General features: G+C 43.7%; 1 protein-coding gene across 3 annotated transcripts in view; it reads left to right on the top strand.

Moving 5' to 3' along the window:
* The first annotated feature begins 664 nt into the window (after positions 1 to 664).
* The window catches only part of LOC140191684 (activin receptor type-1-like), a 131,828-nt gene continuing 113,935 nt past the window's right edge, over positions 665 to 18,557 (top strand). For 2 of the 3 annotated variants that reach the window (XM_072249326.1, XM_072249323.1), the window contains exon 1: positions 665 to 910. The gene's annotated coding sequence lies outside the window, so the exon portion shown is untranslated. Of the gene's footprint in view, positions 911 to 15,857; positions 15,967 to 18,557 lie in introns of those variants that run through there. The other variant, XM_072249324.1, reaches the window with a different exon arrangement.

Below are 18,557 nucleotides of genomic sequence, written 5' to 3'. Positions count from 1 at the left end.
TCGATTACCTGTCTGCCTCTAAAGTTGCACCCACTGGTGCCATATTTCTCATCTCACCCTGGCTGATGGATGCATTTATTGAAGGTATCCGACAATGTAACTCCATTGCATTTCTCCTTACTTAATGCGACAAATCCATAATGAGATTAGAGAAAACCTGAATAAATCAAGCCCTGTAGAGAACCACTTGCTGTCAGACATTCCAGATTTCCACAGACATTTTGGTGAATACAGAAGTCTGGTAAATTTTGATTTTTTTTTTCTTAATTACCCATCGTCGATGTTTTTTAAAAACCATTCGAAAGCCTTAGAGAGTGGCAAGGGGCAAAGGCGTTCTATGGCAAGGTCTTAGGGTATGACACCTTGAATAGAAAATAGGAAGCTCAGTGAAAAAAACTGCAAACACAGCAAAATTACAAAGTGTTGCCATTGCACACATGGATGGTGTAATCAGTATTGTGTTACCGTGTGAAACGCATGATAGTGTGGGAGGCCTTTTCAAGCAGAGATGGGGTAATCATATAGGAAATACACTATTAAAGCTGTAAAATAAGAAAATCTGAGCACTGGATAACAGCCAGACAGGAAGAGGCAGCAATAAGAAAGTATTTGAGTTTCTCCCACATCCATGCAGTGACGGCTGCCAAGGCTACAGAGAAACAGGAAACTGAAGGAACAGATTTAGTCAAGAGGACTGGCTATGACAATGAGGGGAGGGCTTTTAAAACTTAATTCCTTTTTCTTTTCCTTTGGCTGTGTGTATGTGTAAGCGTGCGTGTCTTTTTATTTTTATTAACGTTGAGACAATCTGGAGAGCAGTACTGGAGCATTGCCTTCACAGCTCTGATGTGGAACTAATCTGCATTCGTATACTGCCACTTCATTAGTAAAGAAACTAAGAATTGTCAAGGTAAGTCTGAGGCAATATTTCTTTCAATGTTAGTTACCTTAATTAGCGGCCTGCCACGAATATTTATATTGGAGCATATGATTCTATCCTATAACTATGAAATGTGGTCAAATGTTATTAACATTGCCTGGTGAGAAAGATAAATTGTATGCTTTGTCGTAATACAAGAAAATGCTTCATAATCAGATGCCAGGGTTTTACTCTTTAATGTGTATGCAGGGCAAAAGTAGTATTTATCAATAAATTATAGCTAATATGGTTCCCGTAAACGGGGCCAATACTTAAGAGCTTGCCAGTCGAGTTAAGCTTTTTTTGTTTAAGGGCAGGTTGGAAGGTTTTGCTTCGACTATGAGCAGTGACAAGGTTAAGGAGTGTTGACGGGTTTAGGATTGGAGGAAAAGGTTCCTGATATGTGCCGCGTGTGGCAAAATTATAATCGTGCTGTTTGGATTTGATTCCTGCCTGGGAAGAGACATTTCTTTCTTCTCTCTGCCCTCCCCCACTCCCCCACTCTCCAACAGCAGCGAGTAATATGTGAACCACCAAGGTGATGCGGGGGCCAAACCACTCTGTGTATGAAGCTCGTTTCTCAAATGTGCGCTACCCTCGTCAGTGTGAGGGGTGCGAAATTCTGAAGCAGCAGTGTAGTTTAGATGCGCTCTGCCTGAAGGTTTGCCGATTTGTTTCGATTCTGACTATCAAAAGGTCAGAAAGTTGCTGACAGCTGATATGCGCTCACCACAGACATTAACTCCTGTGCTGCAGGGTGTCGGTCTGAAATGTCAACAGTCCATTTTCCTCCACAGATCCTACCTGGCTAGTTAAGTTCCTCCAGCAGTTTGTGCGTTGTTACATAACTCATCACAGACAGGCACGCTTGGACTAATATCCCGCTCACCACAAACCACCAGGCTGGCAAAGCTAGCATCCCAAGCTAGCAAAGGCAGAAATGATCCCCTGGGTACTAACCTGGCGTTGGACCAAGTCTAGTTGTGTTTTCAAAGGCTGAGCTGGTTTACATAGCAGGAGAGACACACGTTTCTACGGCGCCCGTCACAGTGGTCCTCGCCACCTCACAGCCAACAAAATTCTTTGAAATTTTAATATATGCAGTAAAATTGTGCATTGCAAGCTCCCACAAACAGCAGTGGCATAATAAGTAGATAACCTGCTTCATCCGTGAGGTTGATCGGCAGGGTAAATTTCAGCCAGAGCCATATGTCTCCATTTTCCTTTAAGGTGGTGCAATGGGGTTTTTTTTCACAGTCACCTGCGAGAGTGGGTCATCACCTCAGCATGATATTAAAGTGTCAGACCAGAGACCAGATTTTTGGTGCGGACTATTAAATCACTGACTTCTAACCTACTACTGAGAAAGTGACCCCCCCCCCCCCCCCCCGCCCGCCGCCAACCGCCAACCGCCAGTGACAGCTGACCCAAATTTATACAGTCCTAATTGCTAGCTGTACTATTTTTCTTGGCTCCAAAGTCATAGAGCATAGAACAGTACAGCACAGGCCCTTCAGCCCATGACATCCGTGCTGACTGTTATTCCAGTTTAAACTAATCCCTTTTGCCTGCACATGACCTGTATCACTCCATTCCCTCCATGTGTCTGTCTAATAGCCTTTTAAACACCTCTAACACATCTGTTTACACCACCACCCCTAGCAGCATATTCCAGACACCCAGCAGTGTCTGTGTAGAGAAAACCTTGCCCTGCACATCCCCTTTAAACGTCCCTGCCACCCCATCTTCAACCTATGTCATCTGCTATTCAACATTTCCACTCTAGGAAAGCAATACTGGCTGTCTACCCTATCTACCCCTCACATAATCTTATAAACCTCTATCAGGTCACCCCTCAGCCACTGACACTCCAGAGAAAACAACCCATGCCCTCTAATCAAGGCCGCATCCTGCACCCTCTCCACAGTCTCCATAGACTTCCTGCGATGGGGTAACCAGAACAATATGCCAGGCTTCAAGTGTGGCCCAGGCAAAGCTTTAGTTACATTGTTTACTCTCTAAATAGTGATTACTCCCCAACTTTGCTTTGATGGCGCGATCATTGTGTTTTCATTCCCTCCCCCCATTAATTTCACCTCCTCCGCTGACTCCTAGTTCATGTATTAATCCACTTCCTGTCCCTTTCCATGTGCTCATCCCTCAGATGTAAGCTCGCTTAAAGCGGAGGATACCTCACGTTATTCCAGTCATCCACACGCAATGCCTAAGAATTCTATGGGACTGATTCCTCCCACTGTCATCCATGCTTTCTGCAAAATCTAGCTACATCAGGGGTTCCCAATGTTGGTTACTGGTAGAGGCCCATGGCATAAAAAAGGTTGGGAACCCCGATCTACATAAGAGCAAGAATTCTACTCCCCTTGGCTTTGGTCAACTTGGTAAGTGGGTGAAATCAGGCATTTGCTGTCTTGAGCACCATCATTTGCCTGATGTGTAGAAACATTTAAAATTGGCTCCACAAAAGTTAGTGGATACAGTTCAGTCCATCACGGGTAAAGCCCACCCCACCATTGAGCACACCGACAAGGACCGCTGTGACAAGTAAGGAGCATCCATCATCAGGGACCCCCACCTTCCAGGCCATGCTCTCTTCTCACTGCTGCCATCGGGAAGGAGGTACAGGAGCCTCAGAACTCACTCCATCAGGTTCAGTTATAACTAGAACCATCAGGCTCCTGAACTTGTGCAGATAACTTCACTCACCACAACTCTGAACTGACTCCACAACCTATGAACTCATTTTCAAGGACTCTACAACTTACGTTCTCAGTATTTCTGTTTATTAATTTTTTAATCTATTTGTTTATTTATTTATTATTTTATTTTCTATTTGCACAGTTTGGCTTTTTTACACAATGGTTGACAGTCTTTGTGTAGTTTTTCATTGATTTTATTGTATTTCTTTGTTCTACTGTGAATGCCTGGCAACAAATGAATCTCAAAGTAGCATATGGTGAGAGATTTGTGTTTTGATAATAAATTTACTTTGAACTTTGAAATTATTGAACTTTGTGCTTGCACTGGCTGTGATATCATGGGCTAGTGAGCAACTTCTGTGTCCAGAACTCCTCTGACACAAAGATTCACCATTCCATCAGCACGATTTTTAGAGAAGAGCACGGCTTGGGCTGGAGAACTGATGCAAAGCATCCTTGCACTTCCGAGCCACTTACAGCACCAGTAGTACACCAGAGAGTGCAAATGCTGGAATCTGGAGCAACAAACGATCTGCTGGAGGAATTCAATGGGTCAAGCAGCACTTGTGTGGGGAAAGGAATTACTTGTGTTTCGGATCATCCCACAGATGCCGCTTGACTTGCTGAGATCCTCCAGCCGATTGCTTGTTGTGTTAGTGGAGAACTGCAAGAATGCTGAACCTTTTATTCACTTAATCACATGGCCTTTTGTGATCAGGAATATTGTGTTCCGTTCTGGTCGCCTCACTATAGGAAGGAAGAGCAAGCTTTAGAGAGGGTGCAGAGGAGATTCGCCAGGATGCTGCCTGGATTAGAAAGTATAGCTTATGAGCAAGCTAAGGCTTTTCTCTCTGGAGAAAAAGAGGATGAGAGAGGACCTGAGAGGGAACTTGATAGAGGTGTTTAAAATTATGAGGGGGATAGATAGAGTTGATGTGGATAGGCTTTTTCCATTGAGAGTAGGGGAGATTCAAACAAGAGGACATGAGTTGAGAGTTAAAGGGCAAAAGTTTAGGGGTAACATGAGAGGGAACTTCTTTACTCAGAGAGTGGTAGCTGTGTGGAATGAGCTTCCAGCAGAAGTGGTTGAGGCAGGTTCGATGTTGTCGCTTAAAGTTAAATTGGACAGATATATGGACAGGAAAGGAATGGAGGGTTATGGACCGAGTGCAGGTCGGTGGGACTAGGTGAGAGTAAGAGTTCGGCACGGACTAGAAGGGCTGTTTCCATGCTGTAATTGTTATAGGGTTATATGGATATAGAGGTGATAAAAGTGATAAAACGAAATAATAAAAGGAAAAAAATTTGGGGACTTTTTCCCAGGGTGGAAATGACCAATACGAGGGGCCATAATCCTTAGATGAATGGAGGAAAGTATGGGAGAGGATGTCAGAGGAATGTTTTTTACACAGAGTGGTGGGTTGTTCTGGGGAGGTAGAGGAAGATACATTAAGAGCACTTTAAGAAACTCTTAGATAGGCACATGGAAGATAGAAGGGCTATGTAGGAGGGAAGGGTTAGGTTGATCTTGGAGTTGGTTAAAATATTGGCACAACATTGTGAGCCTAAGGGCCTGTACTGTGCTGCAATGTTCTATGTTCTTGTCATTCGTTCTGCTCTCACAGACATTCACAAATCTTGGATAAACTGAATTCTGGTGGTTTGCATAGTCTTGAAACCTGTGGACGTTAATCAGTGCTTTCGACGCCCGCTGCCCACAAATAGATGGTAGCCGATTGTATTTGATTAAACGCCATCCTTTCCTGTTGTGAATAGATCCAAAAATAAAGGGCATAGGTTTAAACTGAGGACTAAGAGATTTAGAGGGATTTTTTTTTTACCCCCAGAGGGAGGTTGGAATGTGGGGCACACTGCCTGAAAGGCTGAGGCTCTCACTACATTTATCAAGCATCTGGGTGAGCCCTTGAATTGCCGAAGCAGGGAAATCTACAGAGGACGGTGAGTTAAGGGGGGGGTCAGTATCAGCAGGAGGTTGTTTGATGGTTGGCACAGATATGGTAGGCCACAGGTTGTTCCCATGCTGCGGCAATAAATTGTCATGAAAAACAGAGGTGGGGAAGTTCTGTAGGAAAATTAAAGTTTGCGATGCAGAGTGCAAATCGGTGTGAGAGAGAAGAGAGGAAGGAGAGAACATTCTGGAGCAATTTTGACCTCGTCCTGGCCTTGCCCTCCCCACCCCCTCATTGCCATCCCACTGCCCCCAGCACACAAACTGCTCAGCCTCCTGTGAATGAGGAACAGATAAAAACAACTTTTGCAATCTCCATTCATCATAATCTGCCGTGGCTCCGCTGCTCAATAATTACAGCAGAACAACTGTCTGTGCCAGAGGCCTGCCCTCGTCTTTCTCCCGCCCACCCATTTATCAAAATAACCAAGCCTTCAACAGGTAACAAACTCATCTTGATGTCTTCTCCCTTGCAATCACGGCAAAAGAGGCATTTTGCTTTCATATCATTCTCGTGTTTTCTATTACTCCCGCAATTTCCCTCAGCCTGAAGCTCCTCGTAATATCCTCATGCAAAGCAAGCATCTATGAGAACTGAAGAAACACACAGCAACTACTGGAGGAACTCAGCAGATTAAGCAGAATCTATGGAAACGAATAAACAGGCGATATTGCGTGCCGAGTGAATTGTCATTGGGCCAATGTGCCAGTCTTTCAGATTAAGTCTGGGATCCTGCCTGGCACTTGCAAAAGATCCCACAACACTATTTTTGATTTGGAGGTTTGGACTGCTTGCTCATCACCAGCAACCTCTACACCTTCCCCACCACCCCCACCTCCATTTTGAGTTTGCCAAAATTTCTCCCTCAGACAATGCCACAGAGGCAAAATGATCAGCCTTTTACCCTGTTCACATTTGTGGGAGCTTACTCTATGCAAATCAACCTGTTTCCCTGTAACAGCAACGTCACTCTTCTCAAGTTCATTGATTTGGGGAGTACATAGACTATAAAGAAAAGCCCTAGTTCACTTAATCTTTCCTCATAATACATGCTCTCTAATCCAGGCAACATCCTGGTAAATCTCCTCCACACCGTCTCTAAAGCTTCCACATCCTTCCTATTATGAGGTGACCAGTGTAGCCTAACCAGAGTTTTATAGAGTTACAAGATTACCTCACGGCTCTTGAACTCAATCCCCCCGACTAGTGAAGGCCAACACACCATACGTCGTCTTAACAGCCCTATCAACTTATGCGGCAACTTTTAGGGATCTGCGGACGTGGACCCCGAGTTCCCTCTGTTCCTCCACACTGCTAAGAATCCTGTTATTGACCTTGTATTCCACCTTCAAGTTCAACCTTCCAAAGTGAATCACTCTTCAATTCTCCAGGTCAAACTCTGGGTTGAGTACTCTGGAGATTCTGGGAAACTTGCTTCCTTGAGCCTCTTAGTCCTTGTGCATATCAGGTGTAGATGTCCACTGGTAGGCACATTCTGAAAGTGTGGGAAGATTACATCTGGGGACCGTTTCTGGGAATGTTTTTTGCAATGTTAATGAAGGGCATGCAACATCCCAAAACTGTTAAACAGCTGGTGGAGTACTTTAAAAGTGAATAATTCATAATCACAAGAATGATCCCAGGACCAAAAGGTTCAACATATGAGGAGTGTTTGTTGTCTCTGGGCCTGTGCTTGATGGAGCTCGGAAGGATGAGGGGGGATCGTATTGAAACTAAAAGACCTGGACAGAGTGGATGTGGAGAGGATGCTTCCACTAGTAGGAGAGTCTAAGATCTGGGAGCACAGCCTCAGAATAAAGGGACGTCTCTTTAAAACTGACGTGGAGGAATTTCTTCACCCAGAGTGTGGTGAATCTGTGGAATTAATTGTGGGGGCCAAGCCATTGGGCATATTTAAGGCAGAGATTGATAGGCTCTTGATTGGTAAGGGGGTTAAAGGTTACAGGGAGAAGATGAGCGAATGGGGTTCAGTAACCAAAAAATCAGCCATGATTGCTGCAGTCTCAATAGGCCAAATGGTCTAATGCTGCTCCTATATCTTATGGTGTTGTGCTATTGGCATTGGTTATTTTTGTCACATAGAGTAAAAGTATTTGTTTACGTACCATTCAGACAGATCATTCCATACAGAAATACATTGAGGTAGTACAAAGGAAAACAGAGGGCAGAATATAGTGGTACAGTTACAGAGAAAGTGCAGTGCAGGTTGACAACTAAAGTGCAAAGGTCATGACGAGGTAGATTGGGAGGTCAAGTGTGCATCATTTCCCATATAAGAGGCCCATTCAAGAGTCTTAATAAAGCGGGATGGAAACTGTCCTTGAGTCTGGTGGTACCTGCCCTCGCTATTTTGTATCCTCTGCCTGTCATGAGGGGCAAAGCAAGAGCATGTAGTAGCGGGCTGTGGACGCAGTATTGCAGAGCACCAGTGTTGAGGATAATTATGGCAGAGGTACTGCTGCCTATCCTTATTGATTGTGATCTGTTGGCCAGGAAGTCGAGCATCCAGATGCAGAGGGGGAGTACAGAGTCCGACGTCTAGTTTTTTTTTAATTTCATTTAAGATGCCAGAAATTGTCCTGATTTTGTTTACAATGCAAATACCATCCAAAAGCAAGTTGTCATTGCAGTAATAAATCTGGGAAATCTCCCCATTAACTTGACAAGGTCAGCAACAGATAGTGTTCCTAATCCATTTAAAAGCTCTCAAAGTGAATGGGAAAAAACACACCCACTGATTCCCAGTATTATTTATTCATTATATTTTTTTTTATTTTGCACAGTTTGTCATCTTTTGCACAATGGCTGTTTGTCTGTCTTTGTGTGTAGTTTTCAACGATTCTATTGTATTTTTGTGCTATTGTGAATGCCCACAAGAAATGAATCTCAGGGTAGCATATGGTAACATATACATACTTTCATAATAAATTGACCTTGAACTTTGAAATTTGAAAGTCTCCTGTGACGTACCTCAGGATGTTGAACCACGTCAGTGGGCACGATATCAATCTGAGTGGGCTGTGGGAGTAAGAATCCTCTGGGCATGAAGTTCCACAGAGTTTCCCATTGCAAGAGAGTGGAGGTAATCCAAGAAAGCCACATTAATGATCAGAATAATCTTAGTAAGATGCAAATCCAATCATTGGATCAGGTCATTAACTCCATTAGTTCCCCTGCTAAGTTAAACTGTAGCTGGTCCCATTGCTGTACACTCTGCTCACACATGACTACACGGCCAAAGACCCGATTAATCACATTATTTAGTTCGCTGATGACATGACAGTGGTGGGCCTTATCACCAACAACAATGAGACGGCCTAAGGAGAGGAGGTGGAAGAGCTCGAGGCCTGGTGCCAGGTATATAACCTCTTCCTCAATGTCAACAAGAGAAAGGAGATGGTTATCGACTTCAGGAGAACTTGCACCACCCACACCCCTCTTTCCATTGGCAGCACAGCAGTGGAAACTGCAAGCAGTTGGTGTGCATCACACGCAACCCCTCACGGTCCCAAGACACATTGTACACAGTCAGGAAAGCTCACTTTCTGAGGAGGCTGAGGAGAGCTGAACTTTGCACATCCATATGCATTCCACAGATGCACAGTAGAGAGCATCCCAACAAGCTATGTCACTGCTTGGTGCGGAAACCACACTGCAGACAGGAAGGCTCTGCAACAGGTAGTCAAAACTGCCCAACACATCACCAGCATCAGCCACCCACCATCAAGGACATATATACAGAAAGGTGCCAGAAAAGAGCCTGTAATATCAGAAAGGATCCTACCCACCCTGCTCATGGACTGTTTGTCCCACTCCCATCAGTTAGGAGGTGACATAGCATCCACGCCAGGCCACCAGACTCAGAAGCAGTTACCTTCCTAAGCAGTAAAGCTGATCAACACCACCACTCGCTAACCCACCCCTCCACACCCCCACCCACCACTACTTTATCATTTCCTGTCAGTCACCTTATGTACAGACACTCCTGTGTCCAGCGTCACTTTATGGGCATACAATCAATCTATATACAGTATACGAGCTATCTGTAGTTATTGTGTTTTTTTATTATTGTCCCTTATCTTAATGTGTTTTTTTTGTGCTGCATCGGATCTGGAGTAACAATTATTCCGTTCTCCTTCACACTTGTGTACTGGAAATGACATTAAACAATCTCGATTCTTGATTCTGATTCTATCCACTACAGGTCCCACAGCCTTCAAACCAATCAATATCATCTTTGAAACTTGTCTCAACAGATTATTTTTTGGAGGAGAGAGTGTTTCAAATTTTCACAACCATTCATGTGAAGGAGTTTAAGGACTTGGGCTTTGAAGATTATTAACATGACTGAATGTCTCTAAGTTTGCCATCGCCAGGTCAAAGTGGGCTTGCAGTCATTCTGACTGTTGGAACAGAAGGGAAAGTCAAGCCAGGGTTGATAACAAGACAGAAATCAGGACAGGGCACTAAGTATAACCCAATGAATTGCCAGCCATTCAGTCTACACTTTGGAGAAGTATAGCCAACATTTCAGTTCTCAACTGTGCTTTTTCTTCTATGGTTGTGCCTGAACTGCTGAGTTTTTCTAGAAGTTTGTTACTCTAGATTCCAGTATCTGCAGTTTCTTGTGTCTTCAATCTCGCAACAAGATTGTATCACAATTATCAATAATGTGTGTAACATTCAAAGTTTTTCAGGCGAAGTGATAAAGATTAATGACCTAGAACTTTGGTTTCTACGTTCTTCACACAGAAGTTAGGTGTTTCAGAATATAATGACACTCAACCAGGGGCCCTTTACAAATGCAGTCAGCTCTGTTAGCTCCTGTTAAAATAACACTTGGGCAGGTAGGCTGGACTGCATAGACATCAACATTCTCAAAAGCAAAATGATACAGATCCTGCTGTATGAAGTCAAAAACATAAGCCTTGTCATTATTTCATATACAATGAGGGCAAGAAATATCTTTTACAGGGCTAAGCACTTGATGCTTCCCAAGACCACCAACTTATCAACTCATTGATATTTGTGTTTTATATCCAAAAGTAATCAAAGATCCCAGTTTTCTGAGGCTGCAGACCCTGTCATAAAAAGAAGGGCGGGTGATCCATGTGTTTTGTCATTGTTTTATTGTTTCCCGAAATGTTCAAGCACCAAATCACTGATCAAACTGTAAAGCTGATTGAGTCACAGATCCCAGTGGACAAAATCATTTGTCATCTGTGACCTTTATGGAGCATTCCAGCACAACATATCACTTCCTCTTCACTCCCACTTCCATACAATTTCTTAATTATTCTTACTACTTTAATTCCTGCCTCATTTACTCCCATTAAATGAATTCTAAGGGACCAAAGGACACGCTTTGAATCCCTTTGTGAACATTACCACAGGACCAAATCATTCCCATTGAATACAACTCCATTGGACCAAATTATACCAATCAATTCCTGATGTATAAACTACCATAATACTAGATCACTCCAAGAAACTACAGAGCCATGGGATTGCACTGACTATTACCACACAGTTTTTAAGGGCTGAATAATGCGTGTCTATTCCCATCAATTAACTCCCACCATCTACAATTCTGAAGAACAAAATCCCAAGTTCAAGTTTCAAAGTTTAAGTTTATTGCCTAATCCTGTACCTAATAAAGTGGCCATTAAGTGCACGTCCATGGTCTTCTGCTGCTGTAGCACATCCACTTCAAGGTTCGATGTGTTGTACATTCAGAGATGCTCTTCTGCACACCACTGTTGTAGCACGTAGTCATTTGAGTTACTGTCGCCTTCTGTCAGCTTGAACCAGTCTGACCATTCTCCTCTGATCTCTCTCATTAACAAGGCATTTTCGTCCACAGAACTGACACTCACTGGATGATTTTACTTGGCTTTTTGCTCCATTCTCTGTAAACTCTAGAGACTGTTGTGCGTGAAATTCCCAGGAGATCAGCAGTTTCTGAGATGCCCTATCTGGCACCAACAATCGTTCCACAGTCAAAGTCACTTAGATCACATTTCTTCCCCATTCTGATGTTTGGTCTGAAAAACAATTGAACCTCTTGACCATATCTGCATGCTTTTATGCATTGAGTTGCTGATTAGATATTTGCATTAATGAGCAGGTGCACAGATGTACCTAATAAAGTGGCCAGTGAGTGTAAGTTAACATAAACTTAAATTGGCATAAATTAGACGTATCTTACATGACAAAATAAACTTAAAGAATCATGATGACATTGGTGCATGTTGAGAGGTAAAAATAAAAACAGCGTTAGCATTACAAGTTAAAAGCCTTTTGATCTGAAACATCAACTGTTTCTCTCTCCATAGATGCTGCTTGACCTGTTGAGTGTTTCAATAATTGTTTTCTTTTACTTACATTAACATTCCTCATTTCTAAATCCAATTAGCAAACTGGCTTTGGAATCCTGTAGGATTCAAAGGCATCACTTCTCATTCTTCTGAACTCTAAAGGTTATAGGTTCCCAACCTATCCTCGTGGAACAATGCCAAGTGCATCTTGAGAAACACACTGGCAAGTCTTCATTGTGCCCCCTCAGATCCAAGTATATCCTTTCTCCAGCATAAGGACAACCCAACACACTAAACGCTGGAGGAACTTAGTGGTTCAGGAGGGAAATGGGCACTTGATTCATCAGGCTGAGACCTTTCATCCAGTGAAGATGAAGGGTCTTAGCTTGAAACATCGATTGTTTATTTCCCTCTATAGATACTGCCTAACCTGTGTTTTGTGTGTTGATCCAGATTCCAGCGACTGCAGTCTCTTGTGTCTCCTGCTCTGTAAATGCATTGCATTTGTGATAGATGGTGGCACAAGCAAACTGTTCAGGATTTTTTCCTGTCTCGGTTTCATGGATCGCACCAAAAAGAAACGGGGCCACTTTTTCAATGGAGTCATGGTCAGAGAGTACTACAGCATAGAAACAGGCCCCTTGGCATACCTAGTCCATGCCAACCTGATCTTCTGCCTCATCCCATTTACCTGCACTCAGACCATATGCCTCCCCTCCTATCCACGCATCTATCCAAACTTTTCTTAAGTGCGACAATTGAACCCACATCTACCATTTACACTGACAGCTTGTTCCACACTCACATGACCCTCTGAATGAAGAAGTTTCCTCTTAGTTTCCCCTTAAACATTTTATCTTTCACCCTAAACCTATGACCTCTAGTTCTCAGGGATCGCACCCTACGCGACTCCCTTGTCCAGTCGTCCCCCCCATCCCTCCCCACTGATCTCCCTCCTGGCACTTATCCGTGTAAGCGGAACAAGTGCTACACATGCCCTTACACTTCCTCTCTTACCACCATTCAGGGCCCCAAACAGTCCTTCCAGGTGAGGCAACACTTCACCTGTGAGTCGGCTGGGATGATATACTGTGTCCGGTGCTCCCGATGTGGTCTTTTATATATTGGTGAGACCTGACGCAGACTGGGAGACTGCTTTGCTGAACACCTACGCTCTGTCCGCCAGAGAAAGCAGGATCTCCCAGTGGCCACACATTTTAATTCCACATCCCATTCCCATTCTGACATGTCTATCCACGGCCTCCTCTACTGTAAAGATGAAGCCATACTCAGGTTGGAGGAACAACACCTTATATTCCGTCTGGGTAGCCTCCAACCTGATGGCATGAACATTGACTTCTCAAACTTCCGCTGATGCCCCACCTCCCCCTCGTACCCCATCCGTCATTTATTTCTATACACACGTTCTTTCTCTCACTCTCCTTTTTCTCCCTCTGTCTCTCTGACTATACCCCTTGCCCATCCTCTGGGTTCCCCCCGCTTGTCTTTCTCCCTAGGCCTCCTGTCCCATGATCCTCTCATATCCCTTTTGCCAATCACCTGTCCAGCTCTTGGCTCTATCCCTCCCCCTCCTGTCTTCTCCTATCATTTTGGATCACCCCCTCCCCCTCCCCCTCCAACTTTCAAATCTCTTACTCACTCTTCCTTCAGTTAGTCCTGACGAAGGGTCTCGGCCTGAAACGTCGACTGTACCTCTTCCTAGAGATGCTGCCTGGCCTGCTGTGTTCACCAGCAGCTTTGATGTTTGTTACCTCTAGTTCTACTCTCACCCAAAATGAGGGGAAAAGGCCTACATGTATGCACTCTATCTATACCCATCATAATTTTGTATACCTCCATAAAATTTCCCCTCATTCTTCTGTGCTCCAGTAAATAAAGTCTTAACCTATTCAACATTCTGTGCCGATCGGAAATAACATCTCCTCCTCGCTGACAGTCAACACTGGTGCACCTCAAGGATGTGTGCTGAGCCCACTGCTCTACTCTCTCTGTACCCACGACTGTGTGGCTAGGCACAGCTCAAATGCCATCTATAAATTTGCTGACAGCACAACTATTGCTGGCAGAATCTCAGATGGTGACAAGGAGGCATGCAGGAGTGAGATAAATCACCTCGTTGAGTGGTGTCACCACAACAACCTTGCACTCAACGTTAGTAAGACCAAGGAATTGATCGTGGACTTTAGAAAGGGTAAGTCGAAGGAACACACACCAGTACTTGTTGAGGGATCAGAAGTGGAAAGGGTGAGCATTCAATTTCCTGTGTGTCAACATCTCTAAAGATCTATCCTGGGCCCAACATATGAATGCAATTACAAAGGAGGCATGACGGTGGTTATCTTTCATTAGGAGTTTGAGGAGAATTGGTATGTCACCAAAGACACTCGCAAATTTCTACAGGTGTACTGTGGAGAGCATTCTGACTGGTTGTATTACTGTCTGGTATGGAGGGGCCACTGCACAGGATTGGAAAACGCTGCAGAAAGTTGTAAACTCAGCCAGCTCCATCGTAGGCACCATCCTCCCCAGCATCCAGAGCACCTTCAAAAGGCAATGCCTCAAAAAGGTAGCATCCATTATTAAGGACCCCCATCACCTGTGCAAGCCCTTTTCTCATTGCTACCTTCAATGAGGTACAGGAGCCTGAAGACACACACTCAATGTTTCAGGAACAGCTTCCTCCCCTCCGCCATCAGATTTCTGAATGGACAGTGAACTCATGAACACTACCTCACTATTTTTCCCTCTTTTTCATTACCTATTTAATTTTTTTATGTGCACTTCTTATCTTATAGTTTGCATTAATATATTGATGTACAGATTAATTAATTACAAATTAATTTTGTGAATGTACTGCTGCCACAAGACAACAAATTTTCTGACATATGCTGGGATTGCCTATTTCTCCTAATCTGTCCAAGTCATTCGGCAGACAGTCTACTTCCTCACCACTGACTGCCCCTCCATCTATCTTTGTATCATCCACAAACTTGTCCACAAAGCCATCAATTCTGTCAACCAGATCATTGGCATATAATGTGAAAAGAAGCGGTCCCAGAACCTATGCCCTCTGCAACATGTTCTGCATCCCTGCGCCAATTGAATTGACAGCTCAGGCTGGCATTGAACCTCGTGGACCATGCGGCTTGTTGGCGCCAGTTACCAAATCTTTCCTTGGTCTTAGAAGCTGGGCATAGCACAGATTCATCAAGACCATTGCAGTGAACGTCTGATAACAGACTCCACAGACTCAGTCAATAATCCTTAGAGTGGCAATCTAACTGAGTGGTCTAAAATGGAAGAAGACAATACATAGAAAATATTTCCTTTCTGGGGAAATCAGGGACATGTGAGCTGTGCCCTTGGGTTTTGAACTAGGATGACCAGAAATGAAACCAGGAACATTGCTTCACTCAAGGGGTGATGGAACTGGAACTGAAACGGAATTGGGACTATCAGTGTCAGTGTATGCCTTGTTGAGTCAGGAAATCAGGAGGTGAATGTACACAGCAATCATAAGTGGAGCAGCAGGCTGAGGAGTTGAAGGGTCTCCTCCTTCTTGCAAATCGAAAGAGCCTCCCAAGGCTTTTCTTCGGGTTGCTTTTGTGATGAAAATAAGAAAACAAAAAACAAGATCTCTTGCAAATATCCAAAACTGCATGGGAACAATCTGGATTTCACATTTAGATTTCTGCTTTTAATTTGTGCCAATGGGGAATATGGTTTGAGAGCAAAACAAGTTCAGGACGAAAACAGCTTGCCATTCGAAACCAGGATCTGTCAGCACCACATCCTGTGCTCCAGATTTTACTAAAGAGGAAGTTCAGCGACAGTTTAGCCGTACAAAGGCTGAAGGGCTTGAGGAGGGCACAGACCTTTCATAGTCACTGAGGTCTGACTTGTGCATGCATCAACGAATGAGAAGATGGTGTCAGTGTCGGGAAGCCTTTGGTGCAACTGATCGAAGGGACAAGATTACTCTCAGCTAATCTCCAGCCAAGGTGAGGCTCCTCCAACTTAACCCTCAGCCGATTTTCACGTGAAAGATAAAAAAACTTTGAGAGAATCAGTTTCATTCTTTATAGCTGCCAAGAAACAAACTTGGCAGCTTTATGCTAATATTCTCAGCTTCCCAGAAATGCAGGGTTTTGCGATCAGCCAAAAATAAGTCAGTTCCTAACACCCTACGGTGCTGAACAAATTGCAACGGAGGGACACAGCAGCAGCCTGTAGTGGCCTGTCCACCGTCCCTTAATGTCTTGTGCATGTGCTGGCTGCATGAGAGGACAGCCAGACTTCAGATCAAAGGGGAACTGAATTCCCATGACAGAAATTGTGTTACTAACGTATTGACTCATACATGTGAATATGTGTCAAAAGTAACTCAGTTCTCCTAATGAGTCATTTTTATTCTCTTCTTGGAGGATTGGGGTGGAGGATATCACAGAAACTGTATGGATTCAATTAACATGAAACTGGCTGTTTGTTTAAAATATAGCTGAAAAAATTACTCTTCGGCATTTCTATGGCACAATCACTAAAGCTGCTCTTTGGCATACTTTGTGTTTTCTAAATGGAACCCAAATAGTTACAGTAACTTCATCATCAACTGAGTGTTCACTGACCTGCACTGACTCTCATACCCAAAACTCCTCTGTGAATTCACACATTGTAATGGATATTCACTTTCAAGGGTCTGAGAGGGTTTTTTTGCTAAACTCAGCTTCCTACTGCAGCAGGACAACCTTTCCAAAAGATCAGAGCTGTTTTATGACAAAGTTAAACTTCTAATAAATATTCCTCGCTCAACTCCTTCAACCAGTCTTCAGTTCTTAAGACCATAGGATATAGGAGCAGAAGCAGGCCATTCAGCCCATTGAGTCTACTCCGCCATTCAATCACGGGCTGATCCAATTCTTCCAGTCATCCCCACTCCCCTGCCTTTACCCCATACCCTTTGATGCCCTGGCTAATCAAGAACCTATCAATCTCTGCCTTAAATGCACCCAATGACTTGGCCTCCACAGCTGCTCATGGCAACAAATTCCACAGATTTACCACCCTCTGAATAAAATAATCTCTCCGCATCTCTGTTCTAAATGGACATCCTTCAATCATGAAGTTGTGCCCTCTTGTCCTGGACTCCCCTACCGGGAAATAACTTTGCCATATCTAATCTGTTCAGGCCTTCTACCATTCAGAATGTTTCAATGAGATCCCCCCTCATTCTCCTGAACTCCAGGGAATACAGTCCAAGAGCTGCCAGACGTTCCTCATACAGTAACCCTTTCATTCCTGGAATAATTCTCGTGAATCTTCTCTGAACCCTCTCCAATGTCAGTATATCCTTTCGTAAATAAGGAGCCCAAAACTGCACACAGTACTCCAAGTGTGGTTTCATGAGTGCCTTATAGAGCCTCAACATCACATCCCTGCTCTTACATTCTATACCTCTAGAAATGAATGCCCACATTGCATTCGCCTTCTTCACAACCAACTCAACCTGAAGGTTAACCTTTAGGGTATCTTGCACAAGGACTCCCAAGTCCTTTTGCAGCTCTGCATTTTGAATTCTCTCCCCATCTAAATAACAGTCTTTATTATTTTCTTCCACCAAAGTGCATGACCATACACTTTCCAACATTGTATTTTATTTGCCACTTCTTTGCCCATTCCCCTGAACTATCTAAGTCTCTCTGCAGGCTCTCTGTTTCCTCAACACTACCCGTTCCTCCACCTATCATCGACAAATTTAGCCACAAGTCCATTAATCCCATAGTCCAAATCAGTGGCATACATCGTAAAAAGCAGCAGTCCCAACACCAACCCCTGTGGAACTCCATTGGTAACCAGCAGCCAGCCAGAATAGGATCCCTTTATTCCCACTCTCTGTTTTCTGCTGATCAGCGAATGCTCACCCATGCTAGTAACTCCCCTGTAATTCCATGGGAACTTATCTTGCTAAGCAGCCTCATGTGCGGCACCTTGTCAAAGGCCTTCTGAAAATCCAAGTACACCCCACATCCACTGCATCTCCCTTGTATACCCTGCTTGTTATTTCCTCAAAGAATTGCAGTAGGTTTGTCAGGCAGGATTTTCCTTTCAGGAAAATATGCTGGCTTTGGCCTATCTTGTCATGTGCCTCCAGGTACTCCGTAATCTCATCCCTAACAATCAATTCCAACAACTTCCCACCCACTGATATCTTAAAGAAATTGCAAGCAGTCATCTGTTTGAAGTCAAAAGGACACCTGAGCTTCTAGCTAAGATATGTAGTTTACTAAGTGAACCAACCATGACTATTCTTTTCTGCATTAGCCAAATGCAAGACACTGAAGGCTATGGTAATTGGCCTATATTAAACCAGGCATCTACAGCTAAGTTATTTGCACTATTTTGGACCAGAAGTTATTGGACCATCTGTGTGAGTTACTTTGTCCTAGCAAAGTTATCTAGAAAACATATGCAGATTATGTCATCTAGTAGAAAATAGTATAACTATCAGAAGTGTTGAGAATTGTTAGGAATGAGAAGAAGAATAACAGAAATATGAAGATGCAGAAAGCAGAACTAAAATTCCTTCCTCAAACTT

The sequence above is a fragment of the Mobula birostris genome, chromosome X, assembly GCF_030028105.1.
Source record: "Mobula birostris isolate sMobBir1 chromosome X, sMobBir1.hap1, whole genome shotgun sequence".
NCBI classification, from domain to species: Eukaryota; Metazoa; Chordata; class Chondrichthyes; order Myliobatiformes; family Myliobatidae; genus Mobula; species Mobula birostris.
Note: the sequence above shows the minus strand (reverse complement) of the source record. Positions and strands in the feature narration are given on the sequence as shown.